Here is a 23,758-nt window from a genome sequence, read left to right as displayed (position 1 = left end):
TGAGAGAAGGAACAGCCAGAGAAGATGACCCCTGCAAAACTATCCTTTGACTGATGGAGACAGAAGGATGCTTCAAGACAAACACTCAGAATCCTGCACGTGGGAGGCAGAGGCAGGAGGATCTCTGTGAACTGGAGGTCAGCCGGGGCCACATGGTGAGACCTGCTTTAAAAACAAGAACACCAATGAAGGCAGCTCATGATCAGTCAGCCAGAATTGCAGAAGATACTAAAAGGAACACTTCAGACTAAGGAGGAAGACAGCCTCAATCACAGGCACAGGAAGAGAGTAATTTTGTAGGAGGAAAGAGGAATGAAGGATGTCCACCATAGCCAGGAGAGCTCTAATATTACAGGAGAGAAAGAAAGGAACAAACAATAACCAAGTCCACTGACTAAAACCAAACAAAATCACAGGAATTATAATATCTATCTCTATCTATCTATCTATCTATCTATCTATCTATCTATCTATCTATCTATCTATCTTCCTACCTACCTATCTATCTATCTATCTATCATCTATCTACCTACCTACTTATCTATCTGTCTGTCTATCTATCTATCTATCTATCTATCTATCTATCTATCTATCTATCTATCTATCTATCTATCTATCATCTTCTCAGTCACTGGAATGCCCTCCCGATACTCTTTATGTTTCTGTCTTATTATTTTTATGCGTCTTCATATTCTACCTATATTTCTTCAATTCCCACACCCCTACCCTGATAAGTATTTTTGCTGAGGCCAGTCCTCAACACACAGCTCCAGTTCCAGGGGATCCGATGCCGTCTTCTGACCTCCACAGGCACCAGGCACACCGGCAGTCACCATTTCCCTGAGCAGAGGGCTCCTGGACAGTGTGAGACTGGAGAAAGTGAGCCGAGGGTGTCCATGCAAACACCTGTCTCTGCTCTCTGCGTCTTGATTGTGGCTACAGTGTGACCAGTTGTCTTGAGCTCCTGCTGCTGCGACCTGCCCCACGAGGAACTATAACCTGGTCCTGGAAGCCAGTATAATCCGGTTCCCCTAAGTTGCTTCGGTCAAGGTGTTTTATCACAGCGAAAGAAAAGCTAAGACGCCAGTGAACGGCCACCACATGACCAATACTCTGCGCCTTTGAAACTCCTTTTTCTTTCTCCTCCTGAGAGCTCTAGTGATATTTTTTTCATTGGGACCACCAGCCTGCAAACAACTAAACAGAGGCTTATTATTAGTTATGAAAGCTTAGGCATTTTTCTAACTAGCTTTTATGACTTAATTGTTTCTTCAATTTTTTCCTTTTCTTTCTTTGCTTTTTTTTTTTTTTTTTTTTTTCTGAGACAGGGTTTCCCAGTGTAGTCTTAGCTCTCCTGGAACTCTCTGTAGATCAGGCTGGCCCCAAACTCACAAAGATCTGCCTGCGTCTGCGCATGCGCTACCACCGCCTATTTCTAGTTCTATCACGTGGCTTGGTTACCTTTTCTCTGTCCTCTGTGTCCAACTTGTTCTGCTTCCCATTGGTGTCCCCGCCCCTTTCCACGCCCACTCCCAGCGACCTCTGGTCTCTCAGAGTCATCCTGAATTCTTTTATCTTCCCTCTCTCTTCTCACTGTCCCCTTTTGCGTGTGCGCACGCGCCTCCGTCTCTCCCTTCTCTCTCTCTCTCTCTCTCTCTCTCTCTCTCTCTCTCTCTCTCTCTCTCTCTCTCTCTCTCTCTCTCTCTCTCTCTCTCTCCCTCCCTCCCTCCCTCCCTCCCTCCCTCTCCCTCTCCCTCTCCCTCTCTCCTTTAATAAAGCTTTATGCCTATTTTCTGTGTCTGTGCCGTTAACCTGCCGCTGCCGTTCGCCTCTGCCTGTTCACGTGTGCTCACCCACCACCTTGGTCACACGTGTTCCGCGAGTCTCCGTGCAGCTACGCCAGCCCACTGGGCTGGCAGCTGCATCAGCTACAGTTTTTAAGAACAAAATCCTGTGCACCTAGATTCCTTCTCTTCTTGGTTTTTCTCTCTAGAAATCCCTATCAGCCTCTGGAGTGTTGGGATTACAGGTGTCCATCACACTGAAGTCGGGGCCTTTTTTCAGCCAGCTCACTGATAGGCTGGGCTGGCTGAACTTGGGATCTACCTGTTTCTGCCTCCCCAGTGCTGGGGTTACAGGTGTGTGTTGCCACCCTAGTTTTTTCTTTACACTAGTGCTGGGGATTCGAACCTAGGTAACAAGCATGTTACCAACTTCGCAATCTGGTGTGTATACACATGTACATATTTTAATCTAGGTTCTCGGGGCTGGAGAGGCAGCTCAGAGGTTAAGAGCACTTGTTCTTGTAGAAGACCCAAGTTCAATTTCCCATCACCCACTTGGTGGCTCACAGCTGTCTGTAGTTCCAGATTTAGGGAATCTGACATCCTCTCTTGGTCTATGTGGGCCCTGAATGAATATAGTGCACAGGCACCCAGGCAGGCAAAGCATCAATACACATAAATTTCAATCTAGATTCTGCATATGAGAAAACATGATAGTTTCCTTTCTTCTTCCAACCAGGATGTGCACACACACACACACACACACACACACACACACACACACACACACACGTTAGGAGATGGGGGCTGCAGAAGTCATACCTTGAGAAAGAATGATCGTTCTTTCATCTGCTGCCTTGGAGAGACTAGGGCAGGTGTCTGGGATAGGGAGGTTGGAGTTCTACCTCAGAAGCTCAGGGTTAGGGGGTGCTTGGTCCTCCTCTGGGGGAGAGAGGGAAGCTTTGGGTCAACACTAGGATCCTGGTGAATTTCCTGGAGGCTGCTGAGTCTGTGTAAGGTAAGGTAAAGCTAACACTCTGAGACCACTCCTCACCCCTCAGGGCCCCAGCCATGCGCAGTGGGTCTGACCAGCCCACGCACTAAGATGCCCAAGTGCTGGCAAGGCCCATCCGCTTCTCTGCTGGAGAATCTTAGGATTCAGATCTTGTTTTACCCTGAAGGGAGCAGCATTCTCAATACTGGCGTTATCCATTCTTCATTACATGATGGGAACGTCCCGTTTCCAAATCCAGGTGAATCCAACTGCGGTAGCTCAGCGTGTAGGATGAAAGAGCCCTCGCCTTCCCCCAGCTTTCGTTGAAAGATGAAGATTATGAATGTTGAAGGAAGAGAGGGAGCTCTGGGCCACACCCACACCTTCTTGCTGGCAGGACCACGCTGGAGCCAGCGTCTCTCAGATGAGCCTCATCTGTTTTGCATGTCCGGCAGATTGGGTGTATGAGAACTGATCAGTGTGAGAGAAGAGTGTGGAGTCTGGGAAAGTCAGATCTTTGGTACTCTAGCCCATCAAAACAATCAGCCGGGACTCAGATCTTAGGTACTCTAGCCCATCAAAACAATCAGCCGGGAAAGCAAGAGCGTATTCAGTGACTTACATAGACTTTTCTGGGGTATTCCAAGAATGTTGTGGGTTAAACAGGGTTTTATAAACTCTACTGTTTGTTCCTGTGGGAAAGTGTGTTCTGACTTTCAACTCTGGATGTCTGGAAGATATCTCCACCTGTCACGATTCCAGAAGGATTCCCAGGAATTTTGCTGTTTGATGTCAATGAGGGAGCAGTACTCTCTTTCCCGGAGGCCCCACAAAGTAAGAACACATGGTGGACGTGAGCATTGGTTTTTTATCCCCACGGAGAAGGGGAATTTTCTAGTAATAAGATCAGTGTTTCTAGTGCCAGCGTTCTATCCATACACATCTTATGGAAAGACAAGATGCTTGGAAGCTGCTGGAACGGAGCCCAGAGCTCAGGACTTGAGGAAACAGCCAGAGTTTTCCTGCCTGTACGTGAGGCTTGGCTTCTTCCCATGCTAGCCAGGACTGTGTATGACCGACAGCATCCCCGGATCTTGGCCTATCTTCAAAGCCTATCTGGCACCAAGTGTGACATTGATGCAGTGCCTCATTTCCCTTTTCACTCTGGGGACAAATGGAATTGGCTCCATGCCTGGGCATGCCTCGTGAACTCGTGGAAGGGGGTAAGACTCAGCGTGGCCAGCACCTGGCAGACTCTGTCTGTGCTTTGAAGAAAACGTTATTATTTCTCAACGGCTTCATTGGTTAGAACTAGAAACAAAATATTTAATCTATCTTGCACAGAGTTGGTTTACAGAAAAATCTGAATAAAAATCTGAAACAGTGGCTGAAGTTCTCTTGATGCCACTGTCTGTGCACAGCGATTCACACACGAGAGAGCTTGTGTTATATGTCCCATAAGTATGTCTTACCGTGACACAGGGATGAAGTTGCCTGACGATGCCTTTCTCAGCAAGCACCACAGTGGCCAAGTGATTGGTGACTGTGTATTAACACGCACACTGAAATAGTAGGGTTAGGGTTTCAGAAAAGTGAGTGGTCAGCCCCCCCCCCCCCGCCCGAGTCCCATTTTCTCTTTAGAAATTTAATTTCCTAGGGGCTGGGCTCAAAGTTTGAGCTCCGTCTAATAGGCATGAAGCCTTGCATCTAATCCATAGGAGTGCTTAAGGCAAAACCAAAAGCACCACCTCCCAAATTCTCTCATTCTCTCAAAAAACAATAAATAAAGGGCAAAAAGTTAAAGGCTAAAAATGAATTGGATAGATCGGATATGTCTTTAAATGACTGTAAACACAGTGGAGAGCTTCCCGAAATGCACTGCCGTGTTGAAAGCACCTGCCTCATGGCCTGCACTGTTGATTTTACATTCAGAGGCCTGGGCACGAGGGAGCCATCTGCGGAAAACAACTCCGGTGGCTTCTTCTACAGTCGATAAAATACAGAAACCAAGGGTAAGAGGTCTTTCTCTCCGGCTGTGCATGCTTTTCCTTTATTACTGTGGTCTCGGGCATTCATCGGCAACAGAAAAGGAAGTTATGACATTAAATGAAGGGGTAAATTCATTCCATCTCAGGGAGTTTGTAGCAAGATTTTTTTTTTAATGGGCGTGATGGCATCTAGCTGGAGTTGAGAATGCGGCTCAACACCAGACCATTTTCTTTTTTAAATTTATTTTTATTTTATGTGCATTGGTGTTTTGCCATGAGTGTCGGTTCCCCTGGAATTGCATGGCAGTTGTGAGCTGCCATGCAGGTGCTGGGAATTGAACCCAGGTACTCTGGAAGACAGTCAGTGCTCTTAAACATTGAGCTATTTCTCCAGCCTGATTTTTCTTTTCTTTTTTTTTTAATGGATTAGATAGATAAGATATCACTTTTTCGGATCTTGGGAGATGGGAACAGGAGGGTATGAAGTTTAGCTGTGTAGTTAATTACTCTCGTTAAGTTCAAGGCCAGCTTGGCCTATATGAGAAACTATCTTAAAAGGGAGAAAAAAAAGATTTACAGAAATAAGGATATTTGCAGTGATTGTTTATGACTGAATTTTGGTGAGAAATGATCAAGACAGTTTTGCCTCCTTCCCCTTCCTGGGTCTCACTATATTGACCAGACTGGCCTTAAACTCGTGGAGACTCACCTAGCCTCTGTTTCCCGAGTGCTGTGATTAAAGGTATGGGCCACCAGTCTAATTTTGTTCCTTTGTTCTAAGAATTAATAATGGGCAGGAGGTGGTAGGGCACGTCATGAAACCTAGCACTTAGGAGGTAGAGGAGGCAGAAGCAGGTGGATTGATGTGAGTTCAAGGCCAGCTTGGGCTACTTAGACCCTGACTCAAAAAAAATCAAAGGATTGTGAGTGTCACAGAGGGTAGGCTCTCCAAATACTCCCTGCCGGCACTGTGTAGCAGGAGACTACAGTGTCTCTCTTCATTTTTATCTCTTTTGCCATTCCTTTTGAGACAAGGTTGCTCTGTAGATCTGGCTGGCCTGGTACTCATTTGTGCGGCCTTCCTCCCCCACGCCGTTGGCCTTGAGTTTGTAGCAGTCTTCCTGAGGGCTGGGATTATTCCTGCCTCCTAATTTTTCTCTCTCCACATCCCCTCTTCCCCTCAGTGCACCCTACTTTCTGAAGCTACAGCTGAGGAGTCTCTGACTGAAAATGTGAAGATTTTAAAAGATTGATTTCAATTTGTGTGTGCGCACGCATGCATGCTCATGAATATAGGTGCCTACAGAGACCAAAAAGGACATCGGATCCCATGGAACTGGAGCTACTGGTGATTGTGAGCTGCCTGATATGGGTACTGGGAACTGAACTTAGGTCCTCTGCAAGAAGTGAATAGGGTCTTAACCACTGGGCCATCTCTCCAGCCCTTAGACATGAGGATGTTAGTTCCCTGTGCTTCTAGAAAAGAACCACAGGATTGTAATCTGTTAGCTAATACCAACTTCCATATATATATATATATATATATATATATATATATATATATGTGTGTGTGTGTGTGTGTGTGTGTGTGTGTGTGTGTGTGTGTGTGTTTTTAGGCCCATACCGAGTCAGTCCCTCACCCTAAAACAAAACAAAATGTGGTAGTTGCCAGCACTTAAGCATTGAGGAATTTGACAGAAAAACCTGTACATTCTGCTGCTCTGGGAACAATAGCTTTCCGTTTTTTCATGAGAACAACTGGCTCTCTTTGGAAGCACATGACTGTCCAGGTTCCCACAGCATCTGGACACGCCCCACCTCTCATTTACATGCTTTCATTTTGCAAATATTTATGCGACCCAATCGTTGTTTACAGGTGGTGTAGAATGCTGTCCTCCCAGTGGTGTCAGAACAGTTGTGGCTACTCAAGAGACTCTGGAGATCAGGTCTGCGGACTGTTGATGCTCCTTCACAGTCGTGGGTGCGGGTCACTGGAGCCCCACCTGAGAGTCCAGCCGCGGCCTCCTGCATCTCCCGGCCAGTTGTGTGCAACCTTGCTTTAATTGCACGTGGCTCGCGGGAGGTACTAGAGGGGGAGCAGAAAGTTAACAGAAGGGGCGGGGGACGTCGTCAACCACGTAGGACTGAGACTTTCCTGTGCTGTGGCTGCTTCGCTGTCTCCGTGCTCTGTAAGAAGCCCTTCATCTCTAAGTAAGCCCAGTAAGCTCCTTGGTTCCCCAAGAAGGATTTTGTGGAACTGAACTTTGGTTTGTCATTGGTCTCTATAAGGAGGGCACAGATGTTTGCTTATACCAAACCCCACCCTAGAGAGAAAGAATTCTGGAGACACCGTGCATTTAAAATTCTATCTTTTGGACTATGGGCTGGAGGCTAGTTCCTTCCCTTCATATCTAAAGACTGTTTTCTTACTAATATTTTGGGGTTATTTCTCTCATTTTCTCCTTTTGAAGCTTATGTCTGAAAAGTAGTTTCTCCCAAGATCCTCCCCGTGTCACTCCCAGGACATCGGATACACTGGCAACCCATCCCCGTTCACCAGTTCTTCCTACTGGAGTGTGCGCCTTGATATTTGCAGCTTTGGCTGAAGAAATGCCTTGGGGCTCAATTTTAGGCGTGCCGGTGAGGGCTTGACCCACTGTGGATGGCACCATTTCAAGGACTGGAGGCCTAGGATGAGCAAAAAGGAAAACAGTAGAAAGAAAGTGGGGTGCTGAACCCCTTTCCTTTCCCGACCCACTCAGATGTTTTGTCCGGAAGCATCCTCACATACCAGTGGCCACGCCTTCCTCTCACCATTGACCTTATCCCTTCCGTCAAAGCGACTATTGACTATCGCAGGCATCTTCCAAAAGGGATCCATCTTGTCTCCACCCAAATGTCTCTGTTTTTCTGGGTTGTACTCTTTGTTGTTGTTTTAATAACTCCCCCCCCCAGCCCCGTGTGTGTGTTTGTGTGTGGGTGTGTGTACACACGTGCGAGTGCATACAGTGAGTTGTATGTTGTTGTATGCAACAGTCAGGTCTCTCCTTCTACTGCATGTGCCCTGGGGATTAAACTCAGTAAACTCAGGTTTTCAGGCTTGGCAACACGTTCTGTTAAGCTGCACAACCATCTCAACCCCCAACCTCCGCTGCCACCCCATCTTCAGGCACCATAGCCCAACAGCCCAACTTTGAACTATTTTCTCCAACTTGTTTGACCTTAGTTCTCATCATAGAGTCTTGTCAGTTTATTGCTCAGGGTCTCCAGGCACTTGTAGTAGAGCCCGGGTCCTCTGCAGCAGCAGTAAGTGCTGTTGACTACCAAGCCATCTCTTCTGTCCCAGCTAAGGGTGACCTAGTGCCATCTCTTCTCCTAAACTGCCTTTTGCTCTTCCCTCCATCAGACCTGACTGTGTTTTCTGCAGGCGTTGCCATGACTCCTAGTTATCTCCCACTCTCATTCCATCTTACTGCTGATCAGTAGGACGATTTTTAAAATTCCGTGAAGTTGATCAGCTCATGTGGCCACATTGCATCCTCGAGTGGACAGAGATTGTGTAAGTGTGTAGGAGCAGCCTAGAGAGGAGATGGGGAAGATTTGTCCAACCCAGATGAATGATTGACAGAAGGAAAAGCAGAGGCTGACTGGGCCTGTGCATACGTTTGAAGTTGTTGCGTTCCCAGTGTGTGCAAAGGTTAAAGGGTGACCTGGGAAACTGCGGGGAGTGCAGGGGGCGCAGGGAGATTGATCTTGATCCTCAGGATGGAGAAAGATAGAAAAAGTGGGATGAAAGGAGCATACGGTAAAGATTGGAGTCAGAAAAGAGAGAGCAAAATTAAGATCATAACTTTTGTTTCTAATGAGTTGGCAAGCAAGAGGGCTTTTTTTCACTAATGCAAAGGAAATGATTTTTTTTATAAATCCCAGCAGTATCTGTAACCATCCACCAAAAAGATGTGAAGAAAGGGACCCTCGCAGAGATGGCAAAAAAAGAGGGCAATCTAAAACAGGGCGTAGGCTTATGCTTCCTTTTGAAACCGGGGAGAAGAGCACAGAAACTTACAAAACGTGTGATCATTCATATATTCTCTCTCTCTCTCTCTCTCTCTCTCTCTCTCTCTCTCTCTCTCTCTCTCTCTGTGTGTGTGTGTGTGTGTGTGTGTATTTCTAAGCAAGAACTACTACAATTTTCAGGAGCTTGGGCTGGTTATGTCTCACATCCGCACAATGATTTCAAGGTAAGTGTGTCAAGTGTCAGTGCAGACCTGGGCTGGGCTGGCGAGTGGTTCAACCAGAGCCTGAGGTACTGTGTTTGATGACCGGGACCCCCACGGTGTAACAAGAGAAACAACTTCTGCAAGTCATCTTCTGACCATCGCACCTGCATGTGCACACAGGCACACAGGTACACAGACACACACACAGTGATTTTATTTTCTCTTTTAAAAAAGGTGTCGACCTGACTGGAGGCACAGTATGTGGACTGTGGGTCACTTTGCTTCCTTAATGGTTAAATCTGCTTGTTCTGTATTAAAAGCCAAGAGAATTAAAAGTACAGTGTGGAGGCTGACAACAGACAAAAGGCAGAGGTGTCCCCAGCTCATTCTACTAGGCACAAAGACAGATGAACTCGTTAAGAACCAAATCCAGCAAGAGGCAATGTCCCATTTCCTGAGCTGGGAAGTCTACCTGCCAGGGAGGATTTATGGGAAAGAGGCTGTGCATCTATTTAAAACACATCTGGCTCCATCTGAAATATAAGCATCTGAAGCTGAAGGCGACCGAAGAGCGAGAAAATGACTTTTATGAAATAGTGATTTCCTTGAGATGTGGCTAAAAACACCGCCATCCAACAGTGCCTTAGAGTTACATATACTATAAAAAGCAAAAACCAGGAAAGGCATTTTATAGTAAATATGTATTAGAGTTGGAAAAGGAAGCTCAGGAAAACGAGATGGAAATGAACATGAACCCCTGTTCCCACATGGACTGTGGAAAGCTCTGGTCGTGGGCGTGAACTCGGTGCGGGTTTGTGCAGCATCGCCTGAGCTAGCTGGCAGGAAGGGCTTTGTCTAATTTGTTTCCATAGAGCAAAGAACTTTTTGACAGTAATCTCCCTAAGAAGGGCGGTGTTTTCCTAAGCCCTTAAAAGCCTCGCAGGAATGTGGTGGCGTAACAACAGGCCAAGTTGGATCCTTAGATTGCTGTGTAGGGTTTAGTCTTGGGTCAAATTCTACACTCTTCTCTTGCCCCTCCTCCCACCATTCCTGTCCCCCGCCCCCCCCCCCCCAATCTTCTTGCTTTCTTTTTAGTTTTCTGACACAGGATCTCACTATGTCATCCAGGCTTCAAACTACAATAGCCTATCAGTCTCAGCCTCCTGAGTGTTGGGATTCAGTGTGCATGACACCAACATACCCGGATCATAAACTGTCATAGCAAAGTAATCTGTCTCATTTCACAGTCATTTCTGTGACTATGAAATATGTCAACTCTTGGGAGAGTGGTCGATAAATCTCAGACACATCCCATCTTCATCCCATCAGCACATTTGAGCATGAACTGTGTGCCACGTTTTGTTGTTGTTCTATTTTATATTTTATTTTATTATTATTTTATTTTATTTTTTTAGCTCTGCAGATTCAACTTGAGACACAGTCCTTTCTCTTGAAGAGATGACAGCATATGGGGATGGCAGACCGACCCACAAGCTACAGGCATTGTATCTATTATGTAAAAGAGTATCTCGACTGGGAGAGGCCCCATGAATCCTCTGACAGAAAAGGCTTCCTCTCCAGGGCTTGGGCATGCATATGGCGGAGTTTGCCCAGCAAGTCTCAGACTCTGATTGGATCCTCAGGACTGCAATATAAAGATCATATCATGCAATGACATAGACCCATCATAGTTTCTGTGATTTTTGGCTATTATACTTAAAATAGTAAGGTGGTTGTATAATGAAGCATTTCTCAGAGCTTAGCCCTGCCATTAAGTGGTACACTATCGTCCTTAGGAAATGACAGCAGAAAGTGAAGAATTAAATGGTTTCAGATGCATAATAGCGTATGTGTACATGTATGTACGCATGTGCATGTGTGTGTGTGTGTATGTGTGTGTGTGTGTGTGTGTGTGTGTGTGTGTGATGTAGCAGGTATGAAGCCCTTCTGACACTAAGGAGTTTTTGTGCACTGTAGAAGAGATATTTTAAAATTATTCATTAAAACTTTTAGATTTATATTTGACCATATGTATATGAATGTTTTGCCTGCATACACATATGGTCATTGTGTGCCTGTTGGATCCCCTGGAACTGGAGTTATGGATGGTTATGAGCCACAATGTGGGTGTTGGGAATCCAAACCGAGTTCTCGCTGCCTGAGCACTAAGTGTTGTTTAACTGCTAAGTCATATCTTCAGCCCCACAAACAGATTTCTTTTTAAATTAATTTCCAGATGTTACCATCCTTCAGAGACCAATCAGACAAAATTATCCTTTTGGGCAAATGCATTCGGACCTGGGTCAGGAGACAACCATAGGATCAGACCTGAATCATCTCATACTACAGGGGTCTATTATATCAGGTACTGCCTGGTAAATAAGCATGGTGGACTGCCAGTGTGGTTGTTTGAGTATTTGTACGCCAAGATAGCATTAAAAAAAATCATGGTTGAATACAGCATAGGCCACGTGTGTACATGTACATTATGGCTGAATACAGGATAGGACACATGTGTACATGCAGACTACTGCTGAATACAGCATAGGCTATGTGTGTATGTGCAGGTTATGTTGAATACAGCATAGGACACTTGTGTACGTGCAGGTTACGGCTGAATACAGCATATACTGCGTGTGTTCATGTACATTACAGCTGAATACAGCACAGGCTGCGTGTGTACGTGTGGTTTAGGTGAAGGGTGTAGTCTTGTGACCTCGCAGGGCACAGTTTGCAGAAGCTGAGGAAGCCACGTCTGCCTTGTCACCTCAGCATGAACAGATGCATAGAGCTGGTTCACCACCAACCGGGAGCACAGAAATCGAGGTTCGTGAACGTGTTGGAACTTCTGTGGGAAGCCACAGGCAATGGTGAGCCAAACCCCACTTTGACTGCAGCCAGTGTTATTGGCGCCCTGAGATCAGGGTCTCTCTAGGGAGATAGAGCTCTTGCCAGCCTGAGGGTGTGAGTTGGTGCCATGGCATGACAGGCATGGCTGGAGATGTTGAAGGTAACTGGGAGGGGACGTCCACTAGGCTCCACCCTTTAGGCTCCACCCTTTATTCTTCAGCTCCCTTCATGACGGGCCATCTGGTCCCGATCCACCAACTCCAGGGAGTCGTGGAACGTAGAGTGCAGGTGGTATCTGAGCCAGAGGTTCCTGACTGGTTCAGTAAGAGGAGAAAAATGTACAAAGACAGACCGATCAACCAAGAGCGGCACGAAATTCTTTGCTATTTTATTTTTCAATTTGATGTTGGAGACAAGGTTTCTATGTGGCCCAGATTGACCTTAAACATACTACACAGTCACTCATGGCTTTGTGCTTCTTATGTTCCTGCCTCTGTCCCCAAGGGCTGGGATTATAGGCATGAACAGCTTGTTAAAAAAAATTTGGGGGTGGGGTGGGGTGCCAGAGCTTGGTAGACTGTGCTTTCAATTTTAGTACTTGGAAGGCAGAGGCAGGCAGATCTATGTGAATTCAAGGCCAACCTGTTCATGTAGTGAATTTTAGACCCAGGAGTACACAGAGAGATTTTATCTCAAAAAAATCTTAAAACATTTTACCTATTTAGTATACACATATATATATGCAGGTGTGAGGTTGCCATAGGGCATAGAAGTCAGAGAACAACTCCTCAGAGTTGGTTGTCCATGAGGGTCTTGAGGTGAACTGAAATCATCAGGCCATTGTGTGGTTTACCTGCTGAGCCATCTCATTGGCCCATGAATAGCATTTTTAATTAATTAATTAATTTTGTTTCTTTTTTGAGACAGAATTTCTCCTTGGAGCCTGTCCTGGAACTCTGTAGACCAGGCTGGCTTTGAACTCACAGAGATCCACCTGCTTTTGTCTCCTGATTGCTGGAATTAAGGCATGTGCTATCGAGGTTTATTTTGGGGTTAAACCCATTAAACCTCTCAGGGTCAGAAAGATTCGCTATGGCAGGTGAAAACCTGGCTAATTGGATCTGAGGGTAAATCAACTTACATACATTACTTTATTCCTTGGAATGAAGAAGCAGCAAGAAGAAAAAACGTAAGGGGCAATCTCCTCAAAGCTTTCAGTTTATATAGGCATACAGACAAGTTATCAGTTCAATAGGCTGTAACAATAGTATCAAGCATGCGTTTTCACAGAGTCACAAAAAACCTGGATATCCGGCAAGAAGGCACCTTACCTCTCAGAGGGAGCGTGGTTGTGAAGTTCCCCGTGGCTGGGAACACAGCGTTGGTAGCTATACTAACCTGCTGGCTTGATTGGCATTAGCATCTAGTTGGTTGGATTAAAAGAAATCTCTTCTGGGGACCTTGCTTTTGACTCCAGCAGGGTACCCAAGTGAGAATTTTTCTCTCTGAAGCTAGTTTTAGCAACTCAGGGCCTTTTTATTGTATAAACAGTTAATTTCCTGGGCTATGATCTTATGTTAACTGAAACCAAGGTGTAGGGTAAATACAGAATATTAGTAGCCCGTTAAGTCAGAGCAGAGGACCAGTAGATTACACCTTCCTGAGTCTGCTGTTAGAGCAGACAGCTGCTTCCTGTTTGGGGCTACTTTCTTATCAGAGAATACTATCAATAAAGTTGTGGGGGAGTAGATTTTGACTGTGAGAACAAAGATTTGACTGCGTGAATGCCTTCACACAGTCATGGTCTGTGTGTGGGGAGGTATTTGGTTGCCCTTATGGGAAAAGTCAGGTTTATACACTGATACACTGCTGGGATACTATAGAAGGGGGAAATGCCATGATTTCACAAGATTTGTACAGAACTGACAGTGACTTATCCAAAGGACAGGTGTTCCCGTAGCTCTGCAAAAACGGGTTATTGCAAGTGGAGTGTACATATGCACTTCCTGTGGATAGTCCAATAGAGCTGTCAGCGGTACACTTACTGTATAATATGTGTGGGCTCACCAGTGTGCCACAGCTGACCAGCTCCTCCCCTCCCCTCCCCTCCCCTCCCCTTCCCTTCCTTCCTTTTCCTTTCCCTTCCCTTCCCTTCCCTCCCTTCCTCTCCCCTCCCTTCCCCTCCCCTCCCCTCCCCTCTCCTCCCCTCCCCTCTCTTTCCAGGGTTTCTAATAGTCAAATGCAGAGGGAGGTCTGCTCTATTTCAGCTCCTTCACTGCCAAATCATGGGGTAGGGACTGCCGGCAACCTTTCTGTTATCTCCTTGTCTGCCCTGACCAGGGTGTAAAGGTTCCTGCTGTGTGAACCTTAAACGATTACTCCTTCTTCTTCCTCTTTTTCTTCTTCCAGACAGGGTTTCTCTGTATAACAGTCCTGGCTGTCCTAGAACTCATTTTGTAGATCAGGCTGGCCTCAGACTCACAGAGATCCGCCTGCCTGAATGGCTTGTTTTAACTGGTTATATTTTAAACACAAATCCCCACATAGCTAGTGGCCACCACATTAACCGCCGTATTTCCCTAAGGTTACCTCACCTGTTCAATCGTATGATTTTCTAGTGATTGCAAGAATTTATCTAATTCAGACCATCAGGTTAGATTTAATGTCACTACGATGGTAGGCTTTATGTGTTGTTTATGTCCTCAGTATTCTGTGTTGCTAGGAATATTCTCTACCTCTCTTCTTGGTGAAATTGGAGACAGAAAAGTCCCCTCTGGATTGGCCATGTCGGTTCATGCCTGACCCCTGCTGAAGTGAGAGAACACTGAATTTAAGCGCAGCCTGGGCTACATAATAAGACCCTGTCTTGACAGACAGATAAGGCCCCTTGTCCAGGAAGTGCCAAACTAAGGCAGTACTTCAACTGGTTTAGCAGCAAGACATTTGACAGAGGCACAGGAAAGGCTAAAAGGGAGCTAAGACATTGGAGACTGTTGCCAAGGAAAAATCCAAAACCCGAATAAAAAGGAAAAATCTAAAGCCAAGATGGAATGCCCACCAAGGTAGCGTGCAGCAGCAGGCCTGAAACTCCCTCCATTCCTACACTTCCTTCTAGAGCTGCGTCCTTAAGTGGTTCATCTTGAAATGGAAGGAGCAAAGAGCAAATCCTGGAGGGTTGGGCTGAAATTTAAACTAAGACCCTATAAAGATTATTCTCTCAGTAGCAGAATTACACAACAAAATAACGATTAAGTAGGAGTTCTTGTGCATAGAGACCATAGGCCCAGCGGCCACATGCAGTTACACCAGCCATACTTGTAATGGGAGAAAAAGGTCAGCCCAGGCTACATGGTAAGATTCTGTCTTACCAGAGACAGACAGACAGACAGACAGACAGAGACAGAGACAGAGAAAGAAACAGAACATGAATGTAAGCAATGAAATTGAATCGTTCCAGCAGAAAACTGACATTGTGGAGTTAGCATGCATACACAGAGTACTGTATTACAGTAGAAACTGAGTGAATGCTGCCGCCTTTACCATTAAAGCAAGATTTTTAAGACACTAAATGGGGAAGTGACCTTGTATATACACACATTATTATGCAGAAGAATGTGTAAGGCTCAGAGGGCTCGAATCTGGGGAGACCCAGCGACTCTGTAACAGTAGAGGAGGGAGGCGAAGGGCCAGGCTAGTCAGAGGACATTATTGCCGCTGGGGGCAAAGGGAGTGGGATGAAGATCGGGGTGGGGGGGGCCCTGGATGTCATGGCAACAGCCACGCTCCTTTTGTCAATCTGTGTCAGTAGCTGGAAGCATAGAATCGCACAATGTGACATCATTTCTATGAAGTCCAAAGGCACGCAGCGATGTGTGCTGTTCCAAGACTCCTACTGGAAGTCTCCCATCTCTGCATGCCAAGTTCAGGGCTGTGGGGAATTTGAGACGGAGCAAACAGCAGATGGTGCAGAGTTCATGGGGCTCCCACTGACGCAGCTGTTCTCATTCCTGAGGCTGCATGGATGCTGACATCTTTCTGTACGCTAAAACACTTCACCAAAAACAGAAAAAGCCAAAGCATTCTGCCCCAAGTATGGGCAACTCAGATACTAAGAGCAGATGAACCAGTGAGGGGCCTCAGGAAGCAAGGTGAATGCCAATTTAACCTTCAGGTACTTCCCACCAGGAGCTAAAGACAGAAGGCTGCAGGAAACCTGTGTGTGGAGCAGAGACAGCAAAGGGGAAGTGAGCCTGCTGGTTTCCAGTGAGTAATGGGAGCAGATGGCTGAGCAAGAGTGAGTCCTGGGGCCACATTCCTACATTCTTTGGATAGCTTCTTCTCATCTGTTTCTATGGGAAAGGTTTTGTTCGGCCCATCTCCTATCCTATCTCTTCTTCAGCAAATGGGAAACTAAACTGGAGGGGATTGCAAACAGCCCCAAATTACCGGGTAAAGTAGGACAGGGTAACGAAGAGAGCGCTCGGTGCCGCGTGTGGCTGGTAGCTGACACTGTAATCCTAGCAACTGGAAGACCAAGGCAGGGGGACCAGGAGTTTGAGGACAGCCTGGGTGACAGAGAAAGACCATGTTTTAAAAAAATAAGTTCTATGTGTGTGAAAGAGAGAGACATACACACAAAGACACGGGGTGGGGGCGAGGGGGAGAAGGGAAAAGAGGGAATGGGGGGAAGACCACTTAGCATCTTTCAAATATTTTTATTTTCCTATTTTGGGAACATAGCTTAGGACAGAGGTTTTTTTTTTTTTAAATATTTATTTATTTATTATGTATACAATATTCTGCATGTATGCCTGCACGCCAGAAGAGGGCCCCAGACCCCATTACAGATGGTTGTAAGCCACCATGTGGTTGCCGGGAATTGAACTCAGGACCTTTGGAAGAGCAGGCAATGCTCTTAACCTCTGAGCCATCTCTCCAGCCCCCCCCCTTTTTAAATATTTATTTATTTATTATGTAGGACAGAGGTTTTAAGAGTACAAATCTGTAATAAGACTGCATGGTCTCAAATCTCATTTATGGGCTGGAGATGAGGCTCAGTTGGTAGTGTGCCTGGCCGGCCTGGGTTCAGTCTGTAGCACCACAGAAAACTGGGTGTGGTGGTGTCACACATCTCAAATCCAAGCACTTGGGAGGTGGAGGCAGGAGAATCAAGGGTGCAAGGTCGTGGTTACGTACAACCTTACCTCAGAAAGCTAAACCCCGAGGGGCTGCAGAGATGGTGATGGAGGACTTTCATTGGTTAATTAATAAACTGCCTTGGCCCATTAATAGAACAGAAAATTAGGTAGGCAGAATAGACAGAACAGAATTGTGGGAGAAAGGAAGCAGAGTCGGGCAGATGCTTCAGGCAGTCGCCGTATGCAGTCGCCATGCTTCTCCTCTCCAAGATGGACGCAGGTTAAGATCTCTCCTGGTAAGCGACCACCTCGTGGTGCTACACGGATTACTAAATATGGGTTAAAGCAAGATGTGAGAATTAGATAATAAGAGGCTGAAACAAAATGGGCCAGGCAGTGTTTAAATGAATACAGTTTCCGTGTAATTATTTTGGGTAAAGCTAGACGGGTGGCGGGATGCAGCCCCGCGGTTCCTTCTACAAGATGGCTCATCAGACAAGGCATTTTTTGCTTTTGTAGAGGAACCTGGCTTGGTTCCCAGCACCCAAATGGTGGTTCACAGTCACCTCTGTAGCTCCAGTTCCGGGGGATGGACTCTGTCTTCTGACCTGTGTGGGCACCAGGCATATTGCTCTTACCACCCATGTGGGGTGGCTCACAGACAGCCTATAACTAGAGCTTCAGGGGACCCTGTGTGAACGTCTGGCTTTCTCTCTCTCATTAAAATCTTAAATAAAAACCCCAGACATTAAAATGAGTTAGTCTAAGCCGGGCGGTGGTGGCGCACGCCTTTAATCCCAGCACTCGGGAGGCAGAGTCAGGCGGATCTCTGTGAGTTCGAGGCCATCCTGGTCTACAAGAGCTAGTTCCAGGACAGGCTCTAAAAAAGCTGCAGAGAAACCCTGTCTCGAAAAACCAAAAATAAAAAAAAAAAATAAAATGAGTTAGTCTAAAGATTAAAAAACAAAATAGCGAGCTCTGCCTCCTGGAAGTTGTTCTCTGGCCTTTATGTGTAAACTGTGGTGCTTGTGTGTGCTCTCTGCCTCTTTCTCTTTCCCTCTCCCATACACACACAGATAATAAATAGAACAAAATAAAAGTTGTTAGTGCCCCACATGGAACCAGATGACACATTTTGCAATGAAGTATAATTTGAAAATTTGTCACTTGAGGATCTTCCATTATTAATTCAGTCTCTGTCCTGTTACTTTAATTTTTGTTGCTGCTGTTGGAGTCAGGGCCTTGCCATGTAGCCCAGGCTGGCCTTGAACTTGCCATGCTCCTCCTGTCTCAGTCTCCTGAGTGCTGGGATTATAGACGTGGCTCGCTAGACCTGGCTTGGTCTATTCGAATTTTGAAGGCTGTATTAATCGATACCTTAGAAACTATGCTGAAATGACCGTGACAGTCACTTATTCGAGAGGGAGATGTGACTGGTAAGAAAGTGGGTGAGGGGAAGGAGACTGTGGTGGGGACAGACTAGTGATCAAACACCCAGGACTACTGCTTAGTGTGCAGATTTCAGGAGCTGATGTAAACACAGCCAGGGCCGTCAAGCCTACAACCTGAGTTTGATCCCTGGGACCCATATGGGGGGAGGAAGAGAACAGACTCCTGTAAATTATCCTGTGACTCTCACACATGTGCTACAGCACAATACATGCATGCACGCACGCGTGCGCGCACACACATACATACATATACATAAATAAATATAATTTTAGAAATTTAAGAAAGACTCGGCTGTGGTGGGTTCAGTGGTTAAGAATACTTGCTGATCTTTCAGGCTGGAGCTTATTTCGGAGTAAAAACTTCTTGCTGTTTCCCCGTGAGGCATTTTACCCACTGCTCCTGAATTCTCTCCTTTTAGAACCACATTGCTATGCAGTTCCATCTTCTGCGTGTATTTTTGCAGTGATTTGGATGATAGAGCTTGATATGATGGAGGACGACAAACAGGGTTTCCCACATCAAAGGAACAAGGGCTGACCCTCTGCAGGTGACAGTACTTGCTGCATGAGCCTCATGACCTCAGTGTGACCCATGGAACCCACATAGGAAAGCTGGGTGCACTGGTGCAAGTCTGCAATCTTAGTGTTCCTGTCACGTGAATTAGGAGACAGACTCAGGCGCCCAGGAGCCTGCTAGCCTGGATGTCCCAGGAGTGGGAGCCACAAGAGAGACCCTGGATTAACGAGGTAGGAGGAGAGACTCTATTCAAGGAAGGACTCTAGTTCGTTTCCCAGCTGCTTCGCCCCAAAACAATCACACAGAAACTATATTATTTAAATCACTGCTTGGCCTGTTTGCTCTAGCTTCTTATTGGCTAACTCTTACATCTTAATTTAACCCATCTCCATTAATCTGTGCATCACCACCAGGTCGTGGTCTACCAGCAAAGTTTCAGCACATCTGTCCCTGGCAGAGGCTCCATGGCTTCTCCTAACTCCACCCTTCTTTCTCCCAGCATTCTGTTTAGTTTTCCCCACCTATCTCTGTTCCCCTATAGCTCTGCTATAGGCCCAAAGCAGTTTCTTTATTCATTAGTGGTAATCATGGCATACAGAAGGGAATCTCACAAGACTCTGGAAGCTGTTCTTTGACCTTCATGCATGCACTGTGGCTTGCTCCTGCTCCCTGTTCCTGCCTCTCCCCCAACCCCACATAATAGAACAATAATAACAAAGCAATGGAAGTTATTAGCAGCCCACATGGGATCAAATGGTATACTTCACAAATGGGATGGAAAGTTGGCTTTGAGAAAGAACATAAATCCCGTCATGGATCTAGCATGTCTCCTAATAAAACATATTGAGAACAGGTTATCATTTAGTTCTCTGCTTCATTTACTGATAATGAGACCCAGAAGGCATATAGTTTATTGATTTGCATTTTTTGGGTTCATTTACGTGACTAAACTTAATGAAAATAGTATTTTTGTGTTTGAGGCAGGGTTTTATGTAGCCTCAGACCCCTGTGTACCTGAGGATGACTTTCCTGTTTCCATATGTTAGAATTGCGGAAGCTTCCATATGTTGGGTTTGCATTGTTATGGGGATCAAACCCAGGACTTAATGCATCCTAGACAAAGGACTCGACCGCATGAGCTGCATCCCAGCTCTTTTGAAAATAAGCTTTTACAGCGTTTCCATATTGCATTTCTTACATCTGGTTTATTCTAATGCCATTGAAATGTTTTCAATTTTAGGTGCCTATCTGACAATGCTATTGGTTTCTCAGGTACCACCAGTGCTGGGGGCCTGCCTGTCACTAATGCTCCAAGAACATCATGGTTGTCTCTAGTCCTCATTCTATGACTTGTAAATTAAATTTCCAGGGGAATCCAAGATTTTGGACTTCTTTTCTCACACTGGGGACACTTTCCTCCCCAGTCACCCAGCTTTATCAATGCCTAATCACTTTGATTCTGAAGACACAAAATCTCACGATGGAATTTTTGGGAGAATGCTTCATCAGTTTCTGATTTTGCTGGTTTGCTCTGTCACTATGTTTGTTAACATAGGCTTGTTTGTTATACTGATTGATTGCTTAGACTATATCTTTTCTCCATCATTGACAGTCTGAAGGATTTTCTCCCAGGAAATATTGCCCCATCTGGGGAATGTTCTTCAGCTCGATGGTAGTGGCAGCTCCATGTGAAATGCTCCTTCCAAAGGCTCATGGATTTGATCTCTAGCAGGTGGTGCTGTTTAGAAAGGTTGTGGAACCTTTAGGAGGTGGAGCCTTGCTAGAGGAAGTGGGTCATTGGGGGTGGGCCTTGGTGTTTGATATCCTGGGTCTACTTCCTATCTGCTCCTGTGGATATAATGTCAGCAGCTGCCACAGGCTCCCATTGTCATGCCTTATCCACCATGATGGAGTGTAGCCCTCAAATCATAAGGCAGAATGAAACCTTTTTCTCTGAGGCTGTTGCTTATCGGTTCACAACAAGGAGAATAGTGGATGAGAGCTGCTTAGAAATTGCAACCAACCTTTAGGAATATTGGAGACAGCATTTCACCACCTGGTGGTGATGTAGCTTTTAACTGTGGGTTAAAATAAATCACTAGCCGCACAAGGAATCTCCCACCGCCACAGCCGTTTCTAATTCATCCTTTGACTGTTAAACCCTACAGATCAGTCCACAGGTGTTGCAAGGGAGTCCGCTTGTTTGTTTCCCGGCTGCCCAGACTCCAGAAATAATCACACAGTAACTGTATTAATTAAATCACTGCTTGGCCCATTAGCTCTAGCTTCTTATTGGTTAACTCTTACATATTAATTTAACCCATTTCTAGTAATCTGTGTATCGCCACATGGCTGTGGCTTACCGGGAAAAGTTCCATCTGGCTCTGGCAGGGCTACATAGCTTCTCTCTGACTCTGCCTCCTTTCTCCCAGCATTCAGTTTAGTTTTCCCCACCTACCTAACTTCTGCCCTATCAACAGGCCAAGGCAGTTTCTTTAATCACCAATGGTATTCACAGCATATAGAGGGGAATCCCACATCACACAGGAGCAATCAAAAGTGAGTGGAAAAGGCCCGATGGAAGAAGTCATACTTTTTGTGTTTCCGATCAGCAAACTCCAAGTTTCACAGATGACTAGGGAAACATTTAAGTATTACACATTCTCTATATGATGGTTATGACAAACATCCCAGGCTGGTGAGATAGCTCGCCAACTATTACTGGCTACCAAGCATGACAACCTGAATTCAATCCCTGGGTCTGCAGGCTAGAAGAAGAGAACCAATTGCCACAATCTGTCCTCTGACCTCCACATGTACACCTTTCAACCCAATAAACAGATACACTTAAAAAGTTATAAATAGAACATCATTAAATTAAGTTTGTCTACATAAGGTAATGTCTCACCCTTTAGGAGTTCCCTTGCCATTTTTGTTGGTAAGACAGGGTCTTGGGTAGTACTGGCTTGCCTTAAATTTAATGCATAGCAGAAAATGACCTTCAATGCTTTGATTTTAAGTTGTTCATAAATTCTTTTGTTGGGTTAGGCTTAAGCTGAATTTGAATGGAGATTCATTTCCTGATATTTAGTGAGGGTTCAAATTCCATTGCATTTCCACATAGAAATACGTCCAAAATTATTATACCTCAGGACTTAGGACTTTGCATGGCACACATGAGAAATACCTGGGCCTCGCTGCCTCCATTACTGCTCCAGGCAACTCTCTGGTGTGCACAAGTGGAAACACCAACCAATCTGTGCGATATGTTCATACTTTGCAGGGTATATTGGGACATAATGTCTTCACCGTTCACATCACCCTTCCTATGTGAGCCAGTGGAGATGGCTCAGGCTGGTGCAGTTCTGTAGGGCTGGTAGGTCTGGTGCCAGAGTCCAGATGGGTGACCATAAGGTCTTGAGAACAGAGGTCCAGGAGATCTCTGTGTTTCAGCTCAGGGCTCCTTGCCCACTGCAGGAGCAGGTCCAGTGGATCTCAGTGAGGCAGGAACTACATCCAGTAGGTCTGGGAGAATATGGCTGCCGCCTCTCAGAAGTGCTGTGAGCTTGAGTCTCAGAGAATGAGGGGCGTAGGCGGAGAACTCACTGATCAGTGACAAAGCTGCCTGCATGCTTGGGTCCAGCTCTGCTGGACATGTTTATAGGAGTAGCCTGCCGACCCCAAAACAATGACAAAATCTTAAGGAGATATATACATATTCTTTCCCCCCTATTTCCTCAGTAATATAACTGGTAAAGGGACTTATTTATTTAAAAAATATTTCAGGAAACTAATTCTCAGTTTTGCATATTTTGTTATATTTTCTGATAGAACTTAAAATTTTATCTTTAATAATCCCTCTATTTTTTGTTTTATTTTTAAACTTGAATTTAAACTTTAACTTTTAATTTTTACCTGTGTGTATGTATGTGTGTGTGTGTGTGTGTGTGTGTGTGTGCTCATGAGTGCAGTGTCTGCAGAGGCTATGATCCCCCGAAATGAAGTTACAAGCAGTTCTGAGCTGTTTAATGCTGATGCTGCAACCCAAACTTGGATCCTCTGGAAGAGCAGTACATGCTCTTAACCATTGAACTACCTGCACAGCTCTGTTTTATTTTATACTTCTCTCTCTCTCTCTCTCTCTCTCTCTCTCTCTCTCTCTCTCTCTCTCTCTCTGTCTCCCCCTCGGCAGACTCTCATTATTCAGCAAGCTCAGAGAGTTCTGCCCGCCTCTGCCTCGCTGGTATGGAGATTAAAGATGTGCACTACTGCATCTGGCCCATGCTATAGTCTTAATTTCACACATCTAGTGCTTAGCTCCAGTGCTGAGGAATACTTAGGCACTCACTGATATGCTTTTGTTAACTTCTCTATTGTCTACCTATTGCTTGTGGACTTTGGTGTACACTCTCTCTTATTTTCAAGACAGTTTCCAGTTGGGAAATTGAGCTGAGCTGAACAGCATCTTTCTGGGTAGCCATTTCAAATTCGGGGAGTTTCTTATGGAGTATTTGTGTGCATTTCCACTTCATTCTGTACTCTTGAATCAAACAGTTCTCTTTGAAACATTTTTAAGGTAACTGGTAATCATGATAATTAAAAAAATACCAAGAAGAACTCCAAACCAATTTTCTACGTTAGTGAACCTAACCGTCAACTCGAAACAGACCTTAGTTTAGGGAGACAATCATTTGCGTGACCTCCCTCCCCTGTCCAGGACTTTAGGCTTCATCATACTGACTCCATAATTCTGAACCCAGAGCTGTTGTCATTTTCATCCCACGGAACTTTTCCCCCCAGTGTTGGATCAAGTTCA

The sequence above is a fragment of the Arvicola amphibius genome, chromosome 2 (assembly GCF_903992535.2).
Source record: "Arvicola amphibius chromosome 2, mArvAmp1.2, whole genome shotgun sequence".
Taxonomy (NCBI): domain Eukaryota; kingdom Metazoa; phylum Chordata; class Mammalia; order Rodentia; family Cricetidae; genus Arvicola; species Arvicola amphibius.
Note: the sequence above shows the minus strand (reverse complement) of the source record.